Consider the following 6,000-nt stretch of genomic DNA (forward strand, 5'->3'; position numbering starts at 1 on the left):
GTAAAAAATATCCATTAAGTTAATCATGAATAGTGATTTTTTGCATATAGCCACTCAGTGCGCACACGCTGATCAGGGGGCTCGAGGGTTATGGTGAGATCAGAGCCAGTTTGAAGAGAACAATGCTTCTCCACAGACCACAGCATATACAATAGTGTAGAACATGAGCTGCGTCCATCTGCCTGTAAATGGTGTCATTCTGTAGCTGAGACACACAATCATGACAGTTGCTTGCTCGCTTCAACGTCAAGCTGTACGAGTCACTTGTGGATCTGTAGGCGTCGCTTGGTTCATGGCAAAGCGTGACATTAAAAACTGGTGACAATCTCTGAGCGCTAAAGCTGAGGACTGACCTCAGAATCGCAGCTGGGACCTCTTCACTCATCGGGTTTCAAAGAGGCTTCATTGATTCTTTCATACATAAGATGTTAAGAGACAAAACTTGAATTTGGATTCTTGAATCTACAAAATGTACTAGGTATCTTGTTTTAACACTCTGAGGCTAAAGATATACAATGATACGTGAAACTTCTGGAAGATTTCCGTTGGACATTCATAGAACATCTTTAAGTCATACACAATGTGACTGCAAAACAAATCATTTTAGCAGCTTGTTTAACTCTATCCATTTACTTTGGTCAGACAGGTATATGATTTCAGTGACAAACTCCTTATTTCATACCAAGTCCTTTACGCAATGCAACAAAATCTTAGGTAGTGACAGTAAACAAGTGAGTTTTCAGTAAGGTTCATGATTTGGGTTTATGAGGTTATTTATTTTCCGGTTATTCAGTGTTTCATCCTTGTATTTATTGTTGATCTTAGTTTCCTATCTAGCCTTTAGCTTTCTGTTATCATTCCTCCCTGTGTTCCCCGTCCGCTTGCGTCCTGCGTTAGTTCTTTGTACCTCCCTGTGATTTCAGTTTCCCCAGTCATGTCTCAGTGTCTCTCGCCCTCTCGCTCTCCGTGTCCCTCTTTGTCTGCGTCATCCTTTGACAAAGGTCTGTCATGTGCTCCCATATCTGTTTATCCCCTGTCCTAATGTCAAGCTTACGTGTCTTTGTACCCTCTTTATTTTGAGGGTACCTCATCTCATGTGTGTTATGTTCAGTTTTGTTCCAGCTGTGTTTCCACCTGTTGCCCATCCTCTCATTATCATGTGTATTTAAGTCCTCGGTCTTCCTCTGTTCCAGGTAATGTCATTTAATCCTGCATTTAGGGTCCTAACCTTGCCTGCCACACAGCAAACCCATAATCCTTACACATATACAGTGGGGCAAAAAAGTATTTAGTCAGCCACCGATTGTGCAAGTTCCCCCACCTAAAATGATGACAGAGGTCAGTAATTTGCACCAGAGGTACACTTCAACTGTGAGAGACAGAATGTGAAAAAAAATCCATGAATCCACATGGTAGGATTTGTAAAGAATTTATTGGTAAATCAGGGTGGAAAATAAGTATTTGGTCAATAACAAAAATACAACTCAATACTTTGTAACATAACCTTTGTTGGCAATAACAGAGGTCAAACGTTTACTATAGGTCTTTACCAGGTTTGCAGACACAGTAGCTGGTATTTTGGCCCATTCCTCCATGCAGATCTTCTCGAGAGCAGTGATGTTTTGGGGCTGTCGCCGAGCAACACGGACTTTCAACTCCCGCCACAGATTTTCTATGGGGTTGAGGTCTGGAGACTGGCTAGGCCACTCCAGGACTTTCAAATGCTTCTTACGGAGCCACTCCTTTGTTGCCCGGGCGGTGTGTTTTGGATCATTGTCATGTTGGAAGACCCAGCCTCGTTTCATCTTCAAAGTTCTCACTGATGGAAGGAGGTTTTGGCTCAAAATCTCACGATACATGGCCCCATTCATTCTGTCCTTAACACGGATCAGTGGTCCTGTCCCCTTGGCAGAAAAACAGCCCCATAGCATGATGTTTCCACCCCCATGCTTCACAGTAGGTATGGTGTTCTTGGGATGCAACTCAGTATTCTTCTTCCTCCAAACACGACGAGTTGAGTTTATACCAAAAAGTTCTACTTTGGTTTCATCTGACCACATGACATTCTCCCAATCCTCTGCTGTATCATCCATGTGCTCTCTGGCAAACTTCAGACGGGCCTGGACATGCACTGGCTTCAGCAGCGGAACACGTCTGGCACTGCGGGATTTGATTCCCTGCCGTTGTAGTGTGTTACTGATGGTGACCTTTGTTACTTTGGTCCCAGCTCTCTGCAGGTCATTCACCAGGTCCCCCCGTGTGGTTCTGGGATCTTTGCTCACCGTTCTCATGATCATTTTGACCCCACGGGATGAGATCTTGCGTGGAGCCCCAGATCGAGGGAGATTATCAGTGGTCTTGTATGTCTTCCATTTTCTGATGATTGCTCCCACAGTTGATTTTTTCACACCAAGCTGCTTGCCTATTGTAGATTCACTCTTCCCAGTCTGGTGCAGGTCTACAATACTTTTCCTGGTGTCCTTCCAAAGCTCTTTGGTCTTGGCCATGGCGGAGTTTGGAGTCTGACTGTTTGAGGCTGTGGACAGGTGTCTTTTATACAGATGATGAGTTCAAACAGGTGCCATTCATACAGGTAACGAGTGGGGGACAGAAAAGCTTCTTACAGAAGACGTTACAGGTCTGTGAGAGCCAGAGATTTTCCTTGTTTGAGGTGACCAAATACTTATTTTCCACCCTGATTTACGAATAAATTCTTTACAAATCCTACCATGTGGATTCATGGATTTTTTTTTCACATTCTGTCTCTCACAGTTGAAGTGTACCTCTGGTGCAAATTACTGACCTCTGTCATCATTTTAAGTGGGGGAACTTGCACAATCGGTGGCTGACTAAATACTTTTTTGCCCCACTGTATATATATTCTTTTTGTATCTTTATTTTGAACATGTTAGCATAACAACAACAGAGAAGAAGAGACAAAGCAAAACACCAGTTTAATGTTCTTTCTTTAAGATCAACTTAACTTCAAAGTAAACTTTATTGTCATCTCTGCTATATACAGTACAGTATATAGAGAAAGAAACTAACAAGAAAACGTGTTTTATACAAATACAGGATTGTTTTAAATTGCATCCTCGTTCCCTTTTGGAAAACCATTTTAGAATATTGTCTCTAGGCAGTGAGAAAAAAAAAACAGATCTGTGAATTTTAATTAAGTAGATAAAATGTTTACCACATGAATTTTGCACAACATGGCAAACACATTGCCTGCAGCCCGGCGAAAAGGATGATGGAGCGTAGGGACCATGTTAACAAACAAACAAACAAACATTATAATAATTGTCAATATTGTTTTTCCTTCAGTTCTATGGAAGCTGTTTTATTTTGGGTTATTATTGCTGCCACATGTATGTGTTCTTTGTATATTATTTCTGCAGATGTTCATATATATTCTACTTATATAGTCTACAATAATGCATCATCTTTTATCTGCTTTTTGATCTGCTGTTGAGATGGTCAGCAGTGTGAAGTTCCTGGGTGTGCACATATCAGAGGAACCTGAACATTACCACCATCATGAAGAAAGCCAAACAACATCTTCACTTTCTTAGGAAGCTGAATGAGACTTCCTTCTCCCATCATTTTACCAGGGAACCACTGAGAGTGTCCTCTGCTGCTACATCACTCTCTGGTACGGGAACTGCACTTTCACTGAAAAGAGTCTCTGCAGCGGATAGCGAGGACAGCAGAGAGCATCATCGGAGGCCACTCATCTCCCAACTCTAAGACAAACACATCATCCGACGTGCAAACAGCATAGTGAAGGACGCGTTCCACCCCTCACATGCACTGTTCTCCCTCCTTCCATCTGGCAGATGGTTTCGCAGCATCAAAACCGTGACGGCCAGACACTACAAGAGCTTTTTCTCCCAAGCAGTCAGAACCCTCATCTCACAAGGACTGATAAACACAAACACTTTTACAACATCCAAAAGACTCAAACAACAAAAACTTCCACAAATCCACAACAAACTGAACCTTTTAACAGTATGTTTATTTGCACACCTCAGTCACATCATGCCTTAACACATCTGTATTATACGATATTTGCACATTTTGCACCTTGCACATGTCTTCCTCCCGTCTTGTCTACAATGTCCTGACCATAACTTGAACCTGGCATTCAATACCTACAGCACAGTCATCTCACGTTACTGTAATTGTACATGACCACTTTGTATTATATCTGTCCTGTCTTTGTTTATTGTACATAGATATAGTTAGTAATAGTACCTTTTTATCACGTAATTTTACCCAAATTTAGCGAGTTATTATTTATTTGTAATTTCTAGTTTTATATCTCATGGAGATGTTTTTTATGTTCTTATAAATGCACCATAGGGGGCTTGGGGTGAAACAGCATTTGGGTATGCTGTATACTGTGCATATTGTTGTATTGACAATAAAGACCTTGAATCTTGAATCTTTATGAGGATGCTGTGTGTTTCACCTGCCCTGCTAGACCCACTTAGTAAAAATCATCCCGTTTAAGGCTCTGATATCTTTTCATAATGTGACTTAAGACAGTTTTATGGTATGATTTTCCTCACCCAAGAAAGGGAATATTTAATAAATCAGCCTACTCTTCAGTTTATTAGAAACATGCAACTTGTGAGTTTTCTTTTTATCCAAAATAATGTAGTGGTGCAGATATATTAAAATAATATCCGTTATTCATATACAATATAGCAATAAATACACTGTACACATGTTTCAGCAGCTAGTGTGAGCTGCTAACTGACAGGCCGAATTGGAAACCACCAGTGTTGGAAATTACCATTTAACAATACAAAACTATAGGCTACAGTCACACACACCAACACAAACCACTATCCTAATGAGGAGACACGTGTTATCTTTCTATAGCCACTGTTATGTTCCCACCCCCACATGGTGCGGGCTAAGGCAGTTAGGAGACAGCAGAACATGACAACCAAAATTAATGAAAGAGAGCAGGTTTAAAAATCAGGCAGTGTTTATTTATCATTTTTCATGCCTTAACAACAATACACTTACAAGAAAAAGGTGGGGGAGGAGGACCAGGGGCTTGAGTCAAATCAAAGAAATGAACGAAACAAAAGAGGCCCGGGGCTTCCCTAAAAGCTAAATCAACCAATACCCAAAACTAAAGGCTTGTCTAAGCTGCTCTACAAAAAGGTCAGTCAAAACCATACAAAAGTGGCATCAACCACATAACCTAGTGTTTCTAACAATTGTTGCTCTGTTGCATGTGTACCAGGTACCCCAAACTTACCTGTCCAGCCTCCAACCACAAACACCATTTGCACACAGAACCTACCAAACAGAGGTCAGAGAGACTCAGAAGCAGCCCCAGGGAGCTGCCCTTTTGCAACCATTCCTGGTTAATGATTGGCCTACTGTGCCCAGATCAGCCAATAGACACGTGGCCAATAGGTCGAGGCTTTACACCTGAAAGACAAGAGCAACAGAAAAACAGCAGTGCCACTCATTGTGGCATGTAACACCACAAAGCCAACAACACAAAACAAAGATGAAAACCAGCACAAAGAAACTTTGTGTGATCTCAACAGTGACAAGAGTGAAATATGAAAGAACTAAAACTCAGTTTACAGAAGGTACCTTCAGGAGTTGAAGACTGCATTTGAAGGCTCAGGTTTGAGCAACGCATGCAACTAGTTTTTCCGTACAGGAGTCTTGAAGCTGTCGTCACCAACAAAGGCTTCTGCATAAAGTAATAAATACATTTTACGGTGTTCAATATTGTTCCTTGTGTCATTTCTCATAATGACACATAATTTATGGACACCTATGGTTTCAGTTCTTTGCATGTGTGGATTGGATGGGTTGCTACTGACATCTGGTGAGAGTTTCATGTTAGTAGCACCTTTAGAAATATATTTAGTTACAAAATTGGTGATGTGTTTAATACTTATTTTACCTGCTGTGTGGTTCATATTTGACATTTAGCACATTTATGAATAACAACCTCGTTCATTT

Source organism: Maylandia zebra, linkage group LG1 (genome assembly GCF_041146795.1).
Source record: "Maylandia zebra isolate NMK-2024a linkage group LG1, Mzebra_GT3a, whole genome shotgun sequence".
NCBI classification, from domain to species: domain Eukaryota; kingdom Metazoa; phylum Chordata; class Actinopteri; order Cichliformes; family Cichlidae; genus Maylandia; species Maylandia zebra.